The sequence below is a fragment of the Phoenix dactylifera genome, chromosome 8, assembly GCF_051530095.1.
Source record: "Phoenix dactylifera cultivar Ajwa chromosome 8, Ajwa_hap1_PhDact_Kaust_v1.1, whole genome shotgun sequence".
Taxonomy (NCBI): Eukaryota; Viridiplantae; Streptophyta; class Magnoliopsida; order Arecales; family Arecaceae; genus Phoenix; species Phoenix dactylifera.
Window position 1 is genome coordinate 18,310,784 of NC_143197.1, and position 24,989 is coordinate 18,335,772.

At 40.4% G+C, this 24,989-nt stretch overlaps 1 long non-coding RNA gene across 1 annotated transcript; it reads left to right on the plus strand.

Moving 5' to 3' along the window:
* Positions 1-970: 970 nt before the first annotated feature.
* Positions 971-13,183, plus strand: LOC149753001 (uncharacterized). Its single transcript, XR_016396181.1, has 2 exons — positions 971-2,452; positions 2,693-13,183. It is a non-coding gene; the product is annotated as an uncharacterized LOC149753001 (long non-coding RNA).
* Positions 13,184-24,989: the final 11,806 nt, after the last annotated feature.

Consider the following 24,989-nt stretch of genomic DNA (forward strand, 5'->3'; position numbering starts at 1 on the left):
GGAGCAGGATCCCAAGGAAATACTGCCAGTTTTACAAGAATCATGGATACAATATCGAGAAATGCATACAGTTGAGGGACGAATTGAAGCCTTCATCTGACGATATGTGAAGAACTAGTGCAGATGAAAAATGTTGGTCGGAAAAGGCGGCCTCTTGAAAGGTGAAAAGACAACCGACTTACTACAAGGGTAATCAACACCATCTCCAGTTGACCTACAGCTAGAGAGCTAAACTTATTAAATCGAAGAACTTATGTTCAAGCTGCTTAAGCAGGACATGCAGCCCTAAAGAGGCCGAGGATCGAGGAGACTATTTCCTTCTCGGATGCTGATCTAAAGAGAGTATAGACCCCCCATGATGATGTTGTTTCCATCTCCCTCACCATGGCAAATTATGATACAAGAATTTTGGTTGATAATGGAAGTGCAGCATTGATGAAAATTCTAATCAGGTGCTTTAAGCAAAAGATGAGCCAAGCTGGTAGATCCTATCATCCACTATCTTGGAGAAGGGAGACTACCTGAAGATAAGAAGGAGGCCCAAAGGATCAAATACCGAGTTGCATGCTATGCTCTGATTGATGATTGACTATACAAAAGATCATTCACTTTGCCCTATCTCAGGTGCTTCCAACCAATCGAAGCTAAATAGGCCCTTCGAAAAATTCATGAGGATATTTGTGGAAACCATTTGGAGGGCAGAATCTTCGCCTAGAAGGTGCTGAGGCAAGGATACTGTCACGCCCCAAATCCGGATCATGACACGGCCGTGCTATTGCTATCTTATGCACACAATAACACGAAGCCACATAAAATTTCATAATAAAAATAAATAGTTTCTTTTACTAATGTCATAACATTAGTCATGAAGTTGGAACAGTACAGAGCTTCTAAAATCTGATTATTACATAACATTTTCAATTACCCCAACCCTGAATAACATCAAGCTCCCTGCTCCTAGTGGTCTTTATCATCTGTAGGAAAAAAGTAGATAAAAAGGTATGAGCTACACAGCTCAGTAAGTAACCAGGTACTATCTTATTGGATCAAGTACAATTATGCCAATGCAGTGATTAAAAAGCCAACAGTTAATGTAAAATAAAACATTTTATAGATGATATACACAAATCAGGTCATAAAGCAATGCATGTTCTATCCATAAAAGTTCATAATCATGATAATGCAAGTCATATAAAAATATTGCCATTTATCCATACTTTATAAAACATACTCTCAGACGGATGTGCTGCTATGGTCACTATAATCCCGTGACAGGGCCTGTTAATCTTAGTCGACTAATTCTGTTATTCGTTACCAACTTTAACCCGTTGGCAGAGGGCCTGTTATTCTTTGGATGCTAGATCCAGGGTGTCGACTGGCCTCTATTTCTAGAGGTGGTCATAGCTATCTGAGAGTTCATAAATCATATTCTTTTTCTTTCATAAATCATAATCATCATAAATAGGTTTGAAAATGATAAATGGCATTATATAATTTAAAATGCATAAACATGCCTCAAATATCATTTTTCATGCAGTCTAACATAATCATAATTTCATAACTCATACATCATCAAATATTCATGAAGGATGCTCTTTAATCAAATTCATGTATCACATGCAATCATATACTTGATCCTAATTTTGAGGAAAATATATCGTAAACAATACATTTTCATAATAATGAATAAATAGTAATTTAAAAACTTTAAGATCAGTGCCAAGGTTACTTACTGCAATATGCTTTCCAATTTCTTACGTCTGGGTGACAAATCCTTAATCACCTAAATAAATCACATAGGGGTCACATTATTCTCTATTTATTTCATAATTTTCTAATTTATCATAACATGAATTTACTTGCTTGGATCTCAAGTCCAATTTATTTAATTTAGAGCCCTTGGCCTCGATTTGGTCAAATTTGGCTAAACCCATTTTTCTTTTCTTTTATTTGGGCCTAACAGGTTCGGACCCGTACTCGGATCAGACCCGTTAGGTCGGACCCGTTAAGGGTCTCTCTATTTTTTTTTTCTTTTCTTTTCTTTTCTTTTCTTTTTCTTTTCTTTTTCTTCTTTTCTTCTTTTTTTCTTTTCTTCCTTCTTTCTTCCCGAAGCTTCTTCTCCCATTTTTTTTTTTCTTTCTTTTTCTTCTCCTCCTCTTCTCTTCTCCCGATTTCTCCTTCCCCCTTTCTTCCCATTTCTTCTCCCATGGAGGGAGAAGGGCGAGCTCGGGAGAAACGGCAACGGCCGACGGCGCCCGGCGGCCGGCTTGCGGTGCCCACGGTCGCGCCCGCGGCCGTGCCTGCGGTCGTGCCCGTGGCCATGCCCAAGGCCGCTTCGGCGGCCTGCGGCCGTGTCTGCGTCCCGCTGCCGGCGACCCGCGTCCCACGGCCGACAACCCGCGGCCCGTGGCCGAGGCCGGCGCCCGCGGTTACGGCTGCGGATCACCCACTGGTAAGTCTCTTTCTTTTTTTTTCTTTTTTTTTTTTATATCTGCTCCCCCTTCCTTCTCCCGTGAAGGGGGATCGGCTCGGGAGAGGGCCGGCTTGAGGCCGGCGGCACCAGCTGCGCCTATGGCAGTCTCGGTAGCCGCGGTCTGCCTCCCCTTCTTCATCTCTCTTTCTTCCCTCTTCTTCCCTTCCCGTTTTAATTTTTATTTTGTTCTAAATCTACTCTACAAAGCATAATTTGTAGAGAACAAGAATTAGAGCTTACCTGATCTGAAAGTGGTCGTCCGCCTCCTACTCCGGCGATGCGGCCTTCTGCTCCGGCGGCGCGGTTTCAACACCAGGTCCTGCCAACCGGAGAGGGTTGTGAGAGAGGGAGACAAACAGTGGAGGAGGAGGATGAACTGGTGGTGAAATGGTAGCCGATCGGGGCTTCTTGTAGCCTCGATCACTGGGGAAGGCGGACGGTTGTAACCGCCCACCATCAGGCGTTACGAACGCCTGCACGATGGTGTATTGCCCCCCCCCCTCCGTTTCTCTTGGGAGTGGGGCGGTTATCACATTCTCCCCTCCTTATTAGAATTTCGTCCTCGAAATTTACATACCTGTATTCTCAAAAAGTTGCGGATGTCTTACTCACATATCCTCCTCAAGTTCCCATGTGGCCTCTCTCTCCGAATGGTTGCTCCACTGAACTTTCACATAGGGGATGATACGTCGCCTCAGGACCTGCTCCTTATGATCAATGATGCGTAAAGGATACTCTTCATAAATCAGGTCTCTATCAATCTGCAGGGGCTCGTGCTGTACTATATGGCTGGGATCAGGAATATATCTCCGTAGAAGAGAAACGTGAAAGACATTATGCACACTGGATAACTCTGGTGGCAAAGCCAGTCTGTAAGCAACCTCCCCTACTCTGGAAAGAATCTCAAAGGGTCCAATGTAGCGAGGATTCAATTTACTATGTCTTCCAAATCTTGTAACACCTTTCGAGGGTGAAACTTTTAAGAATACAAAGTCCCCCTCCTGAAATTTTACTTCTCTTCTTTTCTTATCTGCCCAGCTTTTCTGTCTATCTTGAGCTGCCTTGAGCCTTTTCCTGATCAGTAGAATCTTCTCCCTAGCACTCTGAACTAATTCAGGGCCCAACAACTTCTTCTCTCCAACATCATCCCAATGTAAAGGAGACCGACATTTTCTTCCATACAAGGCTTCATAAGGTGCCATCTGGATGCTAGAATGATAACTATTATTGTAAGCAAACTCCACTAGTGACATATGATCATCCCAGCAACCTCCCAGATCAACAGTACTAGTCCGCAGCATATCCTCCAGGGTCTGGATCGTCCTCTCTGACTGACCATCAGTCTGAGGGTGATAAGCAGTGCTGAGTCTCAGATCAGTGCCCATAGCAGTCTGGAAGCTTCTCCAAAATCCAGATACAAAGCGGGGTCTCGATCAGATACAATGCTTACTGGTACCCCATGTAAGCGCACAATATCATCAATATACCTCCGAGCCAGCCTGTCAAGTGAAGTGCCAACCCTAAAGGGTAAAAAGTGAGCTGACTTCGTGAGGCGATCAACAATCACCCACACTGCATCATTCCTCCTTACTGTCCTTGGAAGCCCAGTAACAAAGTCCATAGTAATGTGCTCCCATTTCCACTCTGGAATCTCTAGTGGTTCTAGTAAACCAGCCGGTCTCTGATGCTCAGCTTTTACTTGCTGACATACCAAGCACCGAGCTACAAATCCTGCTATCTCTCTCTTCATGTCGTTCCACCAGAAATGTTCCCGTAAATCTCTATACATTTTAGTGCTGCCGGGATGAATAGAGAAACGAGACTGATGAGCTTCCTCCAGAATCTCTCTTTTTAGATCAGCATCCCTGGGCACACATAATCTACTGCCAAAACGCAGAGTACCATCCGGGTGGATTCGGAGTTCGGGTCGTAACCCTCTCTCCACATCATTTCTAAGCTGACATAAATGTGCATCTGTCTGTTGAGCAGCTTTTATTCTTTCTATCAAGGTAGGTTGCACCAATAAACTAGCCAACATACTTCCAGCACCCTTGGTAATCACCTCGATCTGCATCATATCAAAATCTTTCAAAATCTGCTTCTGAGTGGTAAGCAAAGATATGGAGCCCACTGCTGACTTCCTACTGAGAGCATCTGCCACAACATTAGCCTTTCCTGGATGATATTTGATGCTTAGATCATAATCTTTTAGTAGCTCAAGCCATCTTCTTTGCCTCATGTTTAATTCCTTCTGAGTAAATATATACTTTAGGCTTTTATGATCAGTAAAAACCTCACAAGGCTCACCATATAGATAATGTCGCCAAATCTTCAGAGCAAAAACCACTGCTGCCAACTCCAAATCATGTGTCGGATAGTTCTGCTCATATGGCTTCAGCTGTCTAGAGGCATAGGCTACTACTTTATCATTCTGCATTAGTACACAGCCCAATCCTTTCTTGGAGGCATCACTATAGATGATGAAACCCCCAGTACTGGTTGGCAAAGTAAGAATAGGAGCAGATACCAGCCTTTGCTTTAGCTCTTGAAAACTTTGCTCACAATCTTCACTCCATACAAACTTTGCTCGTTTCTGGGTCAGACGAGTCAAAGGAGTAGCGATCCGAGAGAATCCTTCCACAAATCTTCTATAATAACCAGCCAAACCCAAGAAACTTCTGATTTCAGTGACATTTGTAGGATGAGGCCAATCCACCACTGCTTCTATTTTCTTTGGGTCCACTGACACCCCTTCTTTAGAGATTACATGACCAAGAAATGCAATACTATCCAGCCAGAAATCACATTTGCTCAGTTTGGCATATAATCTATTCTCCTGAAGAATCTGTAATACCACTCTCAAGTGATCTTCATGTTCTTCTTTGCTCTTAGAATAGATCAGTATATCATCAATGAAAACAATAACAAACTGATCCAAATACTGCTTAAAGATCCTGTTCATCAGATCCATAAAAGCAGCTGGCGCATTGGTTAGTCCAAATGGCATAACTAAAAATTCATAGTGCCCATACCTGGTTCGAAATGCAGTCTTCGACACATCATCTGCTAGGATTTTCAATTGATGATACCCAGATCGCAGATCTATCTTGGAGAAGACTTGGGCACCTTGTAGCTGATCAAATAAATCATCAATCCAGGGCAGAGGGTATTTGTTCTTCACTGTCACCTTGTTCAACTCCCGGTAATCAATACACAGCCGCATACTTCCATCCTTCTTCTTGACAAATAGTACAGGAGCTCCCCATGGTGAAACACTCGGGCGGATGAATTTCTTCTCTAGAAGTTCCTGTAGCTGAACCTTCAACTCTCTCAGCTCTGCCGGGGCCATCCGATAAGGAGCCTTCGAGATAGGCCCAACACCCGGTAAGAGATCGATCCGAAAATCAATCTCCCGATCAGGAGGTAATCCAGGTAAATCATCAGGGAATACTTCTGGATACTCTCTCACAATAGGGATATCCTCTATCCTTGTTTCTTTTGTAGTGTCTACCACACAAGCTAGGTAGGCCTGACACCCCTTTCTGAGGGCCTTCCTTGCATTCATTGCAGAGATAATGTGCAAAGAGGGATTCTTAGTGGGTGCATCACCCTGATAGAAGATTTCCTGTTCATCAGGTATCTGAAACACTACCCTCTTGCCAAAGCAATCAATGTGAGCATGATATTCAGACAGCCAATTCATACCAAGGATGACATCAAAATCATACATGTCTAACAGTACTAAGTCAGCCAAAAATTTTCTGTCCTCTATCTGAATTATGCAGTTTTTATGAACAGAATCCACCACTACTGTCTTCTTGAGAGGGGTAGCAACAAGTAAAGGCTCATCTAACTTATCAGGCATAAGATGCAAGGATGCAGAGAACTTGGAGGATATAAAGGAATGTGTAGCGCCAGAATCAAATAGTACTGAAGCATCAACAGAGTCGATGGGAATCATACCTGCCACAACTCTGTCACTGGCACTAGTATCCTGTTGTGTCAGTGCGTACACCCGTGCAGCTCCTCTCTGCATCTGATCAGTTGGTCTAGAAGGTCCAGATTCAACTTTCTTTTTGTTCGGGCAATCTCTGGCTATGTGTCCTGGCTGCCCACATATAAAACAGGCTCCCATCCTCTTCAAGCAAGGACCAGAATGCATTTTGTCACAGTAATAGCAAGCCTTAAATTTCTTCTTCTTGTTAGGAGGGCCTTCAAAGTTTCTTGATCGGTTCATTAGATTCCTTGACGTCTCGGCCCTTTTCTGCTCACCTCTTTCCTTCCCTGATTTCTTCAGATCTGCTTCTACCTTCAGTGCTCTCTCCAGAGCCTCTCCGTAGCTGGTAAAAATCAGAACTGACAACTGGGATCGAATTTCGTCCCTCAAGCCTTGCTCAAATCTATTAGCCTTGCTTCTCTCAATCTCTATCATCTGAGGGCAGAACCGACCCAGCTTAGTAAATTTGTTGGCATATTCTAGCACAGTCATATCATCTGTCTGCCTCAACGATAAAAATTCATTTTCTTTAGATATTCTTACTGACTCAGGAAAATACTGGTCATAAAACATCTTCTTGAATTCCTCCCATGTCGGTAGCTCATCCTCACCCTCGAGTGCAGCTTCAATAGCCGTCCACCAGAACTCTGCATTCCCCTTCAGCATAGGAATAGCCAATCTGACCTTTACTTCTTCGGGATATTGCAAGGCTTTGAACATCTTCTCTACCTCCCGAATCCAGGTCTCAGCAACCAGAGGGTCAGCTCCACCGTCAAACATAGGTGGGTTGAACCTACGGAATCGCTCATAGTAGGACTCAATGGACTATGCAGGTCGGACAGTGGCCTGCACCTGCTGCTGCATCTGCATCTGCATCTGCTGCTGCACCTGCTGCTGCATCTGCATCTGCTGTTGCATCTGCTGCTGCATCTGTTGCTGCATTTGCTGCTGCATCTGAAGGAGCTGAGTCATCACCTGACTTGCTCCTGCAAAATCGGCCTGGGTGGCAGCTGGGTTAGGAGTTTGCTCGGCTGGCTGCCTGGCAACTCCTCTCCCTCTTGCTCCTCTCCTCCGAGCTGCAATATTTGCCAAGACTTCATTCTCTCTGTTCCTCATTTTCACCTATAAAAAAATATTAGCATAATTCAATTAACTAATTTTCTTTATTTTGAATATGCCGAATTTAATTTAACGGGACTTAACTACCCATTTCCCTTACTAAAACTCTTTTTTTTTTTTTACCCTTTATTAAACCTATTGCTCTGATACCACTAAATGTCACGCCCCAAATCCGGATCATGACACGGCCGTGCTATTGCTATCTTATGCACACAATAACACGAAGCCACATAAAATTTCATAATAAAAATAAATAGTTTCTTTTACTAATGTCATAACATTAGTCATGAAGTTGGAACAGTACAGAGCTTCTAAAATCTGATTATTACATAACATTTTCAATTACCCCAACCCTGAATAACATCAAGCTCCCTGCTCCTAGTGGTCTTTATCATCTGTAGGAAAAAAGTAGATAAAAAGGTATGAGCTACACAGCTCAGTAAGTAACCAGGTACTATCTTATTGGATCAAGTACAATTATGCAATGCAGTGATTAAAAAGCCAACAGTTAATGTAAAATAAAACATTTTATAGATGATATACACAAATCAGGTCATAAAGCAATGCATGTTCTATCCATAAAAGTTCATAATCATGATAATGCAAGTCATATAAAAATATTGCCATTTATCCATACTTTATAAAACATACTCTCAGACGGATGTGCTGCTATGGTCACTATAATCCCGTGACAGGGCCTGTTAATCTTAGTCGACTAATTCTGTTATTCGTTACCAACTTTAACCCGTTGGCAGAGAGCCTGTTATTCTTTGGATGCTAGATCCAGGGTGTCGACTGGCCTCTATTTCTAGAGGTGGTCATAGCTATCTGAGAGTTCATAAATCATATTCTTTTTCTTTCATAAATCATAATCATCATAAATAGGTTTGAAAATGATAAATGGCATTATATAATTTAAAATGCATAAACATGCCTCAAATATCATTTTTCATGCAGTCTAACATAATCATAATTTCATAACTCATACATCATCAAATATTCATGAAGGATGCTCTTTAATCAAATTCATGTATCACATGCAATCATATACTTGATCCTAATTTTGAGGAAAATATATCATAAACAATACATTTTCATAATAATGAATAAATAATAATTTAAAAACTTTAAGATCAGTGCCAAGGTTACTTACTGCAATATGCTTTCCAATTTCTTACGTCCGGGTGACAAATCCTTAATCACCTAAATAAATCACATAGGGGTCACATTATTCTCTATTTATTTCATAATTTTCTAATTTATCATAACATGAATTTACTTGCTTGGATCTCAAGTCCAATTTATTTAATTTAGAGCCCTTGGCCTCGATTTGGTCAAATTTGGCTAAACCCATTTTTCTTTTCTTTTGTTTGGGCCTAATAGGTTCGGACCCGTACTCGGATCAGACCCGTTAGGTCGGACCCGTTAAGGGTCTCTCTATTTTTTTTTTCTTTTCTTTCCTTTTCTTTTCTTTTTCTTTTCTTTTTCTTCTTTTCTTCTTTTTTTCTTTTCTTCCTTCTTCCTTCCCGAAGCTTCTTCTCCCATTTTTTTTTTCTTTCTTTTTCTTCTCCTCCTCTTCTCTTCTCCCGATTTCACCTTCCCCCTTTCTTCCCATTTCTTCTCCCATGGAGGGAGAAGGGCGAGCTCGGGAGAAACGGCAACGGCCGACGGCGCCCGGCGGCCGGCTTGCGGTGCCCACGGTCGCGCCCGCGGCCGTGCCTGCGGTCGTGCCCGTGGCCATGCCCAAGGCCGCTTCGGCGGCCCGCGGCCGTGTCTGCGTCCCGCTACCGGCGACCCGCGTCCCACGGCCGACAACCCGCGGCTCGTGGCCGAGGCCGGCGCCCGCGGTTACGGCTGCGGATCACCCACTGGTAAGTCTCTTTCTTTTTTTTTCTTTTTTTTTTATATATCTGCTCCCCCTTCCTTCTCCCGTGAAGAGGGATCGGCTCGGGAGAGGGCCGGCTTGAGGCCGGCGGCACCAGCTGCGCCTATGGCAGTCTCGGTAGCCGCGGTCTGCCTCCCCTTCTTCATCTCTCTTTCTTCCCTCTTCTTCCCTTCCCGTTTTAATTTTTATTTTGTTCTAAATCTACTCTACAAAGCATAATTTGTAGAGAACAAGAATTAGAGCTTACCTGATCTGAAAGTGGTCGTCCGCCTCCTACTCCGGCGATGCGGCCTTCTGCTCCGGCGGCGCGGTTTCAACACCAGGTCCTGCCAACCGGAGAGGGTTGTGAGAGAGGGAGACAAACAGTGGAGGAGGAGGATGAACTGGTGGTGAAATGGTAGCCGATCGGGGCTTCTTGTAGCCTCGATCACTGGGGAAGGCGGATGGTTGTAACCGCCCATCATCAGGCGTTACGAACGCCTGCACGATGGTGTATTGCCCCCCCCCCCCCCCCTCCGTTTCTCTTGGGAGTGGGGCGGTTATCACAGATAGTACTTATTGACATTGCAAAAGGATGCAACTCAGTTATGAGGAAATGCGATCAATGCCAGAGACATGCTAATGTCCAGCAGTGACCTGAGATATGATATCTCTAGCTCGGATCACCGAGGTGGATGCCTAAAGTTTCATTTGGAAGTCCATCATATGCTAATTTGGAATACCTCAAGTTCTGATTACTGACAATGGTTGAGTTTGACAATATTCGATTCAAGAAGTTTTGGACCGAGCTCAACATCAACTATCAGCTCACCTCGGACAGCTATCCACAGGCCACTAGGAAAACCAAATTATTTTGTAGAGTTTGAAGACTAGACTAGACCAAGCTAAAGGCCTTTTGGTGGATGAGCTACCCAGTATTCTTTGTGTGTACCAAATCACTCATCAGATTTCAACCATAGAGACTCCCTTCAGCCTTGCCTTGGGCCCTAAGGCAGTCATACTTATGCAGATCAGCCTACTATCCCACCGAGTGGAGATGCATGATGAGCAGGTGAATGTCGACAATCTCCATGCCAACCTTGACTACTAGAGGAAGCTAGGCAATAAGCTTGGGTCAAAATGGCGCCCTACCAATAGTGAGTAGCATGATACTATAACTTCAACATCAAGAAAAAGCTATTCCAACTAGGAGATCTTATACTTAGGAAAGCCGGGGCGACTACACAGGGAGAGCATGTGAAGCGCGTGCCTAACAAAAAAGGGCAATACCAAGTGACTGGAATCGTTCGACCTGGCACCTACCGACTTTAACGGCTTGATGGGATACCGGTATCTCGGGCATTGAACTTAGACAATCTTAGGTTATATTATCAATAAGAGTTGTAACCTTGAATTTTGTGCATCTTAATTATTAATAATCAATAAAGCTTGTTTCAGTCCTTCGAATATTGCAAAAAGTGCTACAGGTCGAAAGTGTCGCTCGAAGACCATCGATCAAGAAATCTCCAAAGTGACTTATTAAATGAGTCTTATAATGACTCCCGATCATAATTCACGCAGACTGGATGTGCCTCCTAAAGACCACCGATCATGGGCAACAAATGTTGGATGCATCTCATAAAGCCTGCCAACGACGCAACACTCAAGCGCCACAGGTCAAACAGGTCTCCCAAAAGCCACCAACCTATAAGCCAGACTCTACGATTCTAGGGAGCAAACTCAGAAACATAAATTTCCTACTCTTGCAAAGAAAGCTTAGAAGTAATTGGGACCTCCATTTTACTGGCCAAGAGTTGACAAAAAGACCTAGCACAAACTAGGCTCAGATGGAAAAAAAAAACACACCAAGCCTGATCACCTAGGTGCCAACTATCTGAAAAATCCAACCAACAAAAGATCTGATGAGCTAAACTCCTAATAACCCATCTCTTTAGGTCAGGTACGGAGACCTCATAATGCCATGTCAAGTTCCAAGCAACGGCAAAGCAAGTATGTTATTTTGGATATTTATTATGTTTGCTGGACATTGCAAGGTTTTGTTATTTTAAGAACTAGATTTCTGCATGTTAGTAAATTATTGTTCCGCTGCGTATTTAGAACTGTGAGACCTTATGACTTGAGTTAGTCGATGGAATAAGATTTCATTTATTCAGTTAAATTATTTTTAGATTTATATAATTGAGATGTTTGGTTAAGATGCCTTGCATGCTCGTGGGAAGAGTTTCCTGCGGGTGTGCAGCGGTTGGCGCGACCTCCGGCTCGCGATTTTGGGCCGGGGGCGTAACAATTTAAGTGGTATCAGAGCGGACCCAACCCATAACCTATGTGGACTAGGAGACACTGCAGTACGGATTTATTAGGCTAACCATGAACTGATCGTGGTGCTTGTGATTAGATTTGAATGGATTTGAACCCTTAGCCTGACGATAACGTCAGGGCTTGAACGGGGGGAGTATGTAAAGACCCATGCGGGCATGTGTTTAGTCCCACATCGGTTATTTGCTGGGTAGATCTTGGGTACTTATACAGGATCAAGGAAACCAAATAATACCTTTCGGCTAGCTATTTTGGGTAAGGTCCTGGGTTGTCACAAATGATATCAGAGCGGACCCAACCCATAACCTATGTAGACTAGGGGACACTGCAGCACAGATCCATTGGGGCTGACCATGGACCAATCGTGGTGTTTGTGATTAGATTTGAATAGATATGAACCCTTAGTCTGACAAGGACGTCATGGCTTGAACGGGGGGAGTATGTGATGATCCGTGCGTTCGTGTGTTTAGTCCCATATCGGTTATTCACTGGGTAGATCTTGGGTACTTATACAGGATCAAGGAACCTAAATAATAACTTTCGGCTAGCCATTTTGGGTGAGATCCTGGGTTGTTACAAATATATCATTGTCATCAACTCCCCCCCATTAATCAGGAAATCAGTTTCCCTTTTAAGAAAAACTAATAAATAAATTAAGAAAATAATCAAAAGTCCTTGATATTTTAATTACAAATAAGTTGAAGATAATAAGTAAAGGAATTGAATGCATAATAGTAAATATAAAATCTTAGAGTAACATAAAAGACATAAAATGCAAAATAAAAAGCAATTCCAAACTATTAGTATTATATATAATGAGAAAATAGGAAACATCAAAATAGTCATCCAATTAATAGACAAATTAAAAGTATTACTGGTAGACAAATTAAAATAATTCTTAAATCCAATTATTGGAAATAGAAAACAAAAGTATTAAATTAAATACATGAAAATAAAAAAAAAGAATTACCTAAATAGAAATGAAAAGGAAAAACTAGAAATAAAAACATAATTTGAAATATAAGAATTTTTGGTAGATAAATCTGAAATATAAGTTTGATGAAAGCATCCACTTGTAATACAAGTTTAAGAAAGAAGCAAATAATTTCTAAAAGTCTAAAACTAAAAGGAATGCATGTTTTATGAAGAAGTAATGAAAAGGAACTATCAGTACAAAGACACCTGAATCAAGCAAAAACTTTGCACAGATAAGAGTAGTATATTATGAGCATTCTTGCAAGGAGCCCTAGTGGCACACCCCTTGCAAGTTGGCATGTTTATAAACAATACTGTATTGCAATATTCAAACACCAACGAACTCTAATGAAATTTATATGCTAGAAAAATGCACTTCTTCATAACTTAAAAATGAGAAACAAACAAATATTAGGCTTACCCTCGAAAGAGAAATAATGTCTACTGCATTTGCTGCCTCCTTTTGTAAATACCGTTCTTCGAAGAAGCACTTGAGACAAGCTAGCAACCGACAGTCTAACAAAGTATGGTGTTGTTCTATCGCTCAAGTAGTCTAACACTGGTGAGTAGCTACCTTTAAATCATGATCATAAATGCAAATTAATTTCACTCCAGAAATTAGAAGTAGCAGATTTATGATAAAACAAAATAAAAAAATCTGCAACATTAATACATTGCTTCCAAAGAGCAGCAAAGTTTGCAATACCTCATAATAGTTGTGCTTGCATCAACACCAATTTTAGAAAATATTGAAAAAGATAGAAAAATAATAATCACAAGAGTTCATATAATGGGAATAAAAAATAATAGGATGAGATACCTAACCACACTAGCTCCTTGAGTTCGTGTTGGTGCAGTAGCCTAAATGTAACCAAATGATTAAAGAGTTTAATCAATAAAATGATAAGGACAATACTATAATTTTGAGAAAGAAAGAGAAAATTATCATTCCTTGTTATAGAAAATTGCACGCCCAAATGCTAGAACAAAAATCATATGGGGCGGGCACCAGAGGAAAAAATATAGGATGGACTTTCTATTTTGCCATGTTTTCTTTAGTATGCATCTTGAAGAAGAAACTCAAAAGCCATAGATTCCCTCTACTAACGAAGTCATCAGTTCCGTGATGAAAAAGAAAATCCAAAACAGAAAGAAATTGAAATACATACTACATGGCCAAGTAATACACACTAAGCAAATTAGTTATTTAGCAAGTCAATACACACATCTAGGTAAATCGATATACAATTTTTAAAATATGGTGTTTACCTATACAAAATATACGGTCAAATGATACATACTTAGCAAATTACTCATCTAGTAATCCAATATACACTTCCAAGCAAATTAATACATAATTTTCAAAATATCATATTCACTAATACACACTACATGGCTGGTGATATCACTCCAAGAAAAGGGAGTAATGCCGACAGATACATGTCGACGCAAGGTACAAGCGTCAATAATTTTCGTTCCACGCCAAAATTTGCCGACGCTTCTAAGTAGCATCTTAGATGGAATAAAACTAAGATGATGCTAAATAACATCGTCAAAAGCAAATTGTAAGATGACACTTCTAAACGTCGTTGGAGGCCAAAGAGAAAAAGGAGCAGACGATGCTTCCTACTCACTAAACCCCTCACTTAACACTACTTTTTCTCCTAAACTCGTTAACCACTACCTAAAACGACGTTTATAAGCATCGTCGGACACCTAACGACTCCCCTCGCAGGATACTTGGGCCAGATGACGCTTAAAAGCATTGTCGGACGCCTAACCACACTGCCCCCTCATGGGACACTTGGGCTAGACGATGCTTAAAAGCGTCGTCGGAATCTATGGTCCACCCCCCCCCCCCCACACACACACACACACCAACTCCCCCTATAAAACGCCAAGGCAATAGAAACCCTAGCCATGGTCAAGAGAGAGAGAGAGAGAGAGGAGAAGGGGGCATTTGGGAGGTGAACGTCGTCCCCATCGCCTCTTCTTCAACCAAGGGCTCACCACCGGTGGGCCTAAGGCCTGCACCATTACTTCCTTCGCCCTCTCTTGCATCGTTGCTTCCATCGCACTCTCATGGTGGTCGCCGACACCAACATCAAAGCCCATCTTGGTCCCCCGAGGGAGGAGATGTTCCTTCCTATGGCGAGAGATTGCGAGGTACCTGCCTACTACTTTGGTCCACACCATATGGCTAATAGGCGTAGTATTGATGTGGTTAAGGACCCGTGGGTAGATGCCTTTCCCTTGCGGCATTGGCCGACTATGGCTAGTGTCGAGGTTGCGGAGGGCCTGCGTAGTTGTGATCTACTTATCCCCAGAGGGGCTACATGGGATGAGACTAGGCTGGTTCAACTTTTCGAGGGGCATTTGGCGGAGAGGGTTCAATCTCTCCCGTTACCTGGGTGCGCGGGTCCAGACGTGCGGGTTTGGAGCACCTCTACCAGGATCAGCGTCAGGGTGGGTGACCTCTCTCGCATTCTTCGGCGGCAGTACGAGCCTGGGCTAGACTGCGCTTAGATATGGTGCTTAAGACTCCGCACGAGGGTAGCACTGTTCCTTTGGAAGGTGGTCCGGGACCATCTTCCGACGAGAGCAATACTTAGTGGACGAGGACTGAGAATTCCCTCGGTATGTAGGGATTATAGTATGGACGAGATGGTGGACCATGCCTTGTTCCATTGCACATGGGCTAGGGCGACCTAGCGACTGGAAGGGATCCCGCGGGAGGTTCGGGGCTGGAGGAACCAGTTTTTACAGGCCATGCGTCGATGTTCGAAGTCCCCACTGCTTCGCCAGGAGGCGGCTCGATCGATTTGCACGTCCTACCAAATTTGGCCGGCTAAGAATGCTCGAACCCTTGGCGAACGCAGTATATCGCTGAGACTTGTGGTGGAGAGTGCCCGTATGCATGCAGTGGAGACCAATCACATCATACCTGTCGAAGGGACCTTGACAATTCCGGACATCTAGAGTTTTCATTCTGCTTTGGCAGTATCTCGTACGGTGTTTTTCACTTGGGAGCCTCCACCCCAGAGTTTTCTCAAGATCAACTTTGATGGGTCTGCCTTAGACAGAGGTACGAGGGGCAATGCAGGTTTTATTATTCAGGACCCGTCTATCAGAGTCGTGGCTGCAGGGGCAGTCAACTCTTTAACATATCGGTTCCGGATGCAGAGATAAGGGCCGCTTGGGCGGGCCTTCATCACGTCCGCTGTGTTTGACGGGCCAGTTCCATTGTCCTAAAGGGAGACTCGGCCATGAACATCAGCTGGATCCAGGGGGTTCCAAAAGGTAATGGTTGTGTCCACCCTTTGCTTCGAGATATCTAGGTAATAATGAGGGATGGAGGGGCCTTCCAGGCCAAGCATGTTTTCTATGAAGCTAATGAGGTTGCAGACTGGATGGCTACTCATATAGTCAGTCACTCGGGAAGTACCTTGTGGGCTGAAGATGAGGAGTTGCCTCTGGCACTCCAAGGTATTTTGTTTTTTGATTTTATTGGGTGTATCCGTACTCGTCTGGTATAATCCGCCCACCATAGCAGCACCAAAAAAAAAAGGAAAAAAAAAAAGAAGCTTAGATAAGGCTTTAGGATACTATAGGGAGAAGCTCAAAAGTTGGTCTCCTCCTCTAGCCCATAAAGGTCTGAGCCCGTACTTCTCTATATGGAAAGGGGCAACACTCACCTTACACCTACTAAGTAGGTGCATAGTAGCTAGGCATCTAGAAAACAAAATTCCTACTCCTACATGCGCCCTCATATGCTAGATCTTTGGGCTTTGATGGTGGTCCGATCATTTAGGGGATCAAATTAAGGGTTCCTATACCCTATCCCTTCATTTAGAAACCTAAAACAAAGAGAAAGGGATCTATAGACTATATAACAAATTTGAAAAAGAGAGAGATGCTAATTCATCGTCAATTTTCATTGTGCTCAAATCAATTACATACCATCCACTACAACAATTTAATAATACAACGTCATTGTTTTAATGGCATATATATAAAATGCTGCTGATTTAAACTTTTTTGGTAGTTTATAATTTTTTGTCGAAATTAATGATCTAACATCATTCAGATGGAAGAATTTATTTTCGAGTTTAATATAAACATCTTTAATATGCATATTGGAAAGATTTTTTTTTTTTTTTTTTTTGTGCGTGTGAGCATCCTTCGAGTACTTATTTCATCCTATCTTACTCCCTCAAAAAGTTTGATTACGTAAAAGAAAAATATTTAGTCCTCATCTTGGAGAACAGAGCTGAAAGATTTTTTTTTTTTTTCTTGATATTGCAACACTATAGTTCCCTGAAAATGACTGCACAAAGAAAGAGAAAAACACAGTTGTTCTTTTCACTTTTACTTGGTTAATTCTTAGATATCCAGCCAACTCTCTTCTCCTCAATCTTCAGTTTTGATGAACGAGTTGGTAGCATAGGTCATGAATCGTATTGTTGTCGCGGAACTTGAAATTTGAGAAGAAGTTGATATTCATACAAGTGACTGCTAACATTCATACCTGTAGGTGTTGGACTCTCTATTTTGTCCTGTTTATTTCTTTCTTTATATTGATTTATCAGCATTACAAAATTTAGTTTCTTGATGCAACTAGTGATGAGCCTTGAGGTCCACATGGATCTGCTCTTTCGGAGATCGCTCAGGCCACAAAAATTTGTAATTCCTGCCTCTGTTTTATTTGAAACTGCCACTGAAAAACTTGTTATTCCTTATCTGTATTTCTAATTCATATAAATGTTACAATTAATAGCAGACGTATATATTATAGCAGCATATATATTATAGCAGACATCTTTTGGTAACTTCTCAAGTATTCAAATAATTTGCAGCCCAAACATTCATGAGTTGTTTGAGCAGAGTTCGTGCCAAGTTTTGTTAATTTGGTAGAGTTCAACAAAACTTGAATAAATCAATTTTAGTATTTTAGATGCATATGTAGCTGTCCAATCTAGATGCACACTAGCTTCTAATAGGGACGGGAATAGGAATGCAATGACATGGCACATTTTGCATCGGCACAGTGCAGTTGATAATAGGAATCGGAGTGCAATGGCACGGCACAACACAATTTTCACTGGCACCGCATAAATTGTTCTGTATCTGATAGTTACTTCTACTCTTGTATCCATGTTGTTTGTAATGTGTGTTTTTATTCGAATTAGGCTTTAGAGTGGGCTGAAAAGTAAAAAAAAAATAAAATCAAGTCGTCAGGTGTTATCTTTCAACTTGCAATAATTCATTTGTTTTATCTATTATATATAATTAAAAAAAGACAAAGTTACATCATACATCGTCCCTTAAGGTAAATGGATCTTACTTTATATGATTTATCTTGAAAACCGATTACCCAAGCTTTTTTACTGATTTTTATATTATTACATATAAATTTTTATTTGTGGGAAGGAAACAGAGTTGTAATAAAGAGTTCCAAAATACCTCATCTTGAGGTAGCACTATGAGCTCTTGTAAGGACCCAAATAAAGTTGAGGAAAAGAATGCACCTGGAGCTCAATTTTGGGAGATACATGTTGAGATGGTAAAAGTGGGAGATATAAGGCCGGATGAACGTTATAGAAGAATTGCAGATGCTATTAGAGCAAATATTGCATAGCCTTCGACTTTTATAATAAATTAATTAATATGTATTTTTAAATTATTATTTATTTTTGTATACACACACATATATATATATATATATATATATATACATATATATATATATATACATATATATATATATATATATATATGTATAATCATAGCTAAATACTTGATTTGCTTTTGTTTTGCAGGTGGCGCCTACTTAGGCATAGGATGAATTGCTTTGGACTTTAGTTTTTCTTTTTCATATCTTTTGTACACAATTTGTAATAAATTGTAACAAGTACTTTTAGTTTATTACTTTTGTGGAGTGTTTGTGCTTTTGCTTTTAGACTGCAATTCACATTTTCAATTTAGTTTTGTGGGATACTATTGAAGTTTCCAAAAAGCATCATTAAAATAATTATTGTTCGTACGGATGGATTTAGCTAGACTTTCAATTTCATAATTCTTATTTCAAGATGCATTGTTATATAATATATTAATAACCATAGCAGATTTTTCAAACAGGTTCTATACAGGATGAATAAAACAACATTATTCAATCATTCAAAATAATTATCCTTAGCATATGAAAATGCTACAAAAGTATTCGAAAAATTAAACTATAAAGGTATCATCGGTATTTAAAAGCGTCGATAAATCTATTTTTGAAGATGACCATCATTTATCAGCACTTGGCATTGCCACTAATTAATCGGCAATGGCATTTTGAAGCATCACTATTTACTACATGTCCTTTTTTTTTTGTTTCTTTTGTCTTTTTTTTTAACTACTAAAGGAATATGCGGAATTTTTAGCAATGTTGGTACATATTAAAAAATACTGCTTTAAAGAGACTTCTAGCAGCATTCATAAACGTGTCCTTGCTTAATAATATATCACAAGCACTTTGGAATGCCACTGATTAACATTCCCTAGCATTTACACGTGCCGCTATTTGGTACATTCTCTTTTACCATTCCTTTGTGTGGCATTTTGCTTCAGCATTTAGAAAATGCCGATAAATATCAAAAAAATATTTTTAAAAAGGTGCATTTTTAGTGACCTATATGAAAGCGTCAATGAGGAGTCAATGACATAATTATTGGTGACATTAAATCGACATTTGATAAAAGTGTCGATGAAGGTATTAGCAGCATGTTTTCTTACGTTCGGCGGCTCTTTTTTATGCTAGTAAATGTTAGATTTTTATTAAATAATGATTAAAAGTTTTCATACTTAAAATATATATATTATACATATATGTTAATAAGGGAGTTTGGCTTGGTGGTTGGTGTGTTGTTTGGGTGGGGATGAGATAACAGGTTCGATTCCCATTTCCTCCTTTTTATTTCCATTACGTAAAGCTTGGTTTTCTTGTGCTCGTTGGGATGTTCCCTCCTTGTCCGAGCCGAGCTCGGTTCTCTTGTGCTCGTTGGGCCTGTGCTTGTCCGAGCCGAGGTTCTCTGCAGCCGAGCTGTGCTTGTCCGAGCCGAGGTTCTCTGCAGCCGAGCTGTGCCTGTGCTTGTCCGAGCGAAGGTTCTTTGCGCATGTGCTTGTGCTCGCTGGGCCCTGCCCCTGCTCGTCCGAGGTTCTGTGTGCCTGTGCTCGTCCGACCCACCTCAACTGAAGCGCGAAGAGCCGAGGCCGAGGTCGGACCACAGGTGTGATGAGCCCAGAGGAGCCGAGGTCGGACAACGGGTACAATGAGCCAAGAGGTGCGTGGGCCGTGCCTCGCACCCATAGCACGAGGAGCCACGTCGCTTCCTCGTTAGCACCTCTTCGCAACCAACCTCGCATCCGCTGGCCATACTCCCAGTGTTTTTTCAAACTTTCTTACCGGTTTCGACCGTTGGATCGTTTTTGGGTCGCGTTTGTCCCGAAGAAGTCTATAAATAGACCTCTTCGGATTAGACAGGATATAAAAAAATTGAAAAACAGAGAATTTCTATTCTTCCTGTTTGCTGTTTTTTCTTTCAATCAACGGGCTTGCTGCATACTGATTCTGGGTTCGAAAGCTTCTTTGATCCGTGCAAATCATTGAGGCAGAAGGAACAGTGCGAGAGGCTGTTGTATCTCAGGAGTAGAACGCCATCCAAGCCTAGTGCACTGTAAGGCGGCGAAATCTACTTCAAGAAAAGTGACCAACATACCACGCCTCAGCATCTCGGGTTCCATTTTTCCACTTTCTCTATTTATTTTCTGTAAGCCTATTTCTGCCTATTATTTGTTGAAGTAAAGTATTATAGATTTAAAATTTTCTGGGACAGATTTATTCCCAATATTCTTGAAGTAGATTTCTTCATACATATAATAGGCTAGTACTTAGAGTTACCCCAATGGCCAATGCAAGTGACCCGGTTCCTCCTGAAAAATTTAATGGAAATAACTTTAAGCGTTGGAGACAGAAGATGGAAATCTTCTTAACCACACTTGGGTTATTTTCCATAATCTTTGACTCTCCTCCAAATGAGGAAGAGAATGAACCAGCTAGAACTTGTAATTTGGAGGAATTTAAGAAGAAAGACTACCTGTGTAGGGGAAGGATTCTGTCCTATCTTACTGATCCCCTTTTTGATGTCTACTGCACTTTTAAAACCTCCAAGGAGATTTGGGATGATCTTAATAAGAAATATGGTATCCAAGATGCCGGAATGGACAAGTATGCTGCTAGTCAATTCCTGTCTTATAAGATGGTTGACACCAAGCCTGTAGTTGATCAAGCCCATGAGTTAACAGTGATTTATCATGAATTAGGCTTAAGGGGAATGGGTATAACTGAGAGCCTTCAAGTTGCTTGTACCATTGACAAGCTCCCACCTTCTTGGAAAGACTTTGGGTTATCCCTGAAACATAAAACCGAGGATATGACAATGAAAACTCTATTGTCTGCCATTAGGATCCAAGAACAACACCTTGAGAAAGATAATGAGCAACTCATGAATCCTGAGCTTCTAACCAAGGTGAACTTTGTAGAAGGCCAGAATAAGACCCATAAGTTCAAGAACTCCAAATTTGAAAAGGGTGGACCTAGAAACAAAAAAAAACCTATGAAGCCAAAACATTATATCAATAAGAATGATCGGAAGCCGATTTGCTACAATTGTGGGAAACTCGGTCATATGGCTCGAGTATGCCGGATGAAGAAGAAGAAGTATCAGAACTATGAACATGCGCCTTCTCAACCTGCAAATCCACAAACCAACATGGTGCTATCCAGTACTGGTCCTACTAGTACTGATGATCGGTATGTAACTTTAAGTCCAGAATTAAATTTGGCAATTTGCTCTACCGATTGGTTAGTGGATACAGGTGCGAATGTTCATATGTGTACTGATCATACCCTTTTTACTACTTATCAGGTCCGGAGTGGCCTAACAGTAACTATGGGGAACTCCACCTCGGCACGAGTGCTTGGAACTGGAAAAGTACTTCTTAGGCTTACGTCTGAAAATGTGCTTACACTATTTAATGTGTACCATGTGCCCGATGGAAGGAGGAATCTGATCAGTGGATCTCTTCTAAATAGGAGTGGTTATTCTTTGTTATTTCAATCTAAGAAAGTGATTATAACAAAGAATGGAACATTTGTAGGCAAAGGCTATGAGTGTGATGGCTTGTATGTAATAAATAATGTATCTTTGGATTTTTCTTCTGATAACAATAATAAAATTGTGCTTTCAATATGTTCTTCATCTCTTTGGCATGCTAGATTAGGACATGTGAATAATAATACTATTAAAAGAATGATTAGCTCTGGTTTATTGCCTAATGTTTCATTAAATGAAAAGAAAAGGTGTCAAATTTGTGTTCAATCTAAATAACCTAGAAAACCATTTAAAATAGTAAATAGAAATTCAACTTTATTAGAATTAATACATTCAGATGTATGCGATCTAAATGGAACTTTGACTAAAGGGGGTAGAAGGTATTTCATTACCTTCATAGATGATTATTCTAAGTATTGTCAAGTTTATTTAATGAAATCTAAAGATGAAGCATTTGAGATGTTTAAGACTTATAAATCTTTAGTAGAAAATCAACTTGACAAGAGAATAAAGATTCTCAGGTCAGACAGAGGAGGAGAATACACCTCTAATGACTTGAATGAATTCTGTAGAGTTAATGGAATTCTACGTGAAGTTACACCTCCCTATTCACCTCAGTCTAATGGAGTGGCTGAAAGGAAAAATAGGACTCTGCAAAATATGGTAAGATCTTTGCTTGCCAACTCAGGTTTACCTGAGGTTTGGTGGGGGGAAGCAATGCTTACTGCATGTTTCCTGCTTAATAGGGTTCTATTTAAAGGTTCTAATAAATCTCCTTATGAACTTTGGAAAGGAAGAAAACCTAACCTAAACTTTGTAAAAGTTTGGAGTTGTTTGGCTAAGGTTAATATTCCTTTAATCAAGAAAAGAAAATTAGGACCTAATACTTTTGATGCTGTGTTTCTTGGTTATTCTCTTAATAGTGTTACTTATAGGTTCTTAGTCATTAATTCTGATATTAATGGCATAGATAAGAATACTATAATTGAATCTAAAGATGCTTCTTTCTTTGAAGACATTTTTCCATTTAAGGATAAAATAGAAAAGCATGTAATAGATAGATCTAATGATGCATCTTGTAGTTCGCCATCTAATTCTCTAATTATTCCTAATAATGAAAATGAAAATGAACTTAATGATATTAATGAACTTGGTAAAGAAAAAAGAATTAGGAAAAAGAAAGATTTTGGATCTGATTTCTATACTTTTATGGTTGAAGATGATCCTAAAACTTATAAAGATGCTATGAACTCATTAGATTCTATGTTTTGGAAGGAAGCTATTAATAATGAAATGAATTCACTTATGACCAATAAAACATGGTTTTTAACTGACTTACCACCTGGTAGTAAGGCTATAGGTTGTAAATGGATATTTAAGAAGAAATTAAGACCTGATGGTTCTATTGAAAAATATAAAGCAAGATTAGTTGCTAAGGGCTTTTCTCAGAAAGAGGGTATTGACTACTTTGATACATATTCTCCTGTAACTAGGATAACCACAATTCGTACTTTAATTGCACTGGCTCCAATCCATAATTTGATAATTCATCAAATGGATGTCAAGACTGCCTTCCTTCATGGTGATTTAGAGGAAAAGATCTATATGGATCAGCCAGAGGGATATGTGGCTCAAGGACAGGAAAGAAAAGTTTGTAGGTTAGTCAAATCCCTCTATGGTTTAAAACAAGCTCCTAAGCAATGGCATAGGAAATTTGATAAAATAATTGTTTCTTATGGCTTTAAAGCAAATGAATCAGATAAGTGCTTATATTCAAAGTTAGAAAATGATTCATGTATTATCTTGTGTTTATATGTTGATGATATTTTAATTTTTTGGTACTGATATGAATATGGTGACTGATATCAAAACTTTCTTGTCTAATAATTTTGATATGAAAGATTTAGGTCAGGCAGAGGTAATTCTTGGTAACAGGATTACCAGAATACCTGATGGTATAATTTTTGATCAATCACAATATATTAAGAAAATATTGAAGAAATTTGATAAGTACAACTGTAAACCAGTGAGTACACCTTATGAGCATGGTTTGAACTTGAAGTGCAATAAAGGTGATCCAGTGTCCCAAGAGAAATATGCTCAAATTATTGGGACACTGATGTATGTTGCAAATACAAGTAGACCTGACATTTCTTATGCTATAGGAAAGCTCAGTAGGTTTAATAGTTGCCCTAGTCTTAGTCACTGGAAAGCACTGGATAGAGTACTTAGATACTTGAGAGGTACCATGTATTATGGTTTACATTACTCAAGATTTCCCGCTGTACTTGAAGGATACAGTGATGCTAGTTGGATCACTGATTCAGTGAATCGAAAAGGAACTAGTGGATACATATTCATGTTGGGTGGTGCAGCTGTTGCTTGGAGATCATCCAAACAAACTGTGATCACAAGATCCACTATGGAGGCTGAGATTGTAGCCTTAGATTCTGCAAGTCAAGAAGCAGAATGGTTTAAGAATCTTATGTCTGAAATACCTATTATGGAAAAGCCTATACCTGCTATCTCTTTGTTATGTGATAATGAAGCTGCAATTAATACTTGTAGAAATACTGAGTATAACAAGAGAAACAGAAGACACATTAGTGTGAGACATAAGACTATTAGATACCTAATTAAAAATGGTATCATAACTTTGGAATTTGTTGGATCTAAAGATAACCTAGCAGATCCTTTAACTAAAGGACTGGCTAGAAGCAAAGTCATAGAAACATCAAAGGGGATGGGATTGAAACCCATAAGGAATCATTGACAATGGCAACCCAACCTATTCTGACTGGAGATCCCAAGATGAAAGGTTCAACGGGAAAAACAAGTTGTTTAAATGATTAGTTAGCACTATTATAAAATGACTTTATGTCATTTGGTCTCTCCCTGTGATGTGAGTGCTAAATACAGCAGAGGTATACGAAAGAGTTTAAAACTCTGAATGAGTCCGAGTCTATGGCAAGGTGCCGTGCTGCGAGCACCCTTGGAGGACTCACCTATGTGAGTGTGACTGTGTGGCCGCAGTCTATGGGGATAAGGGTTTAACCCCTAGAGCAC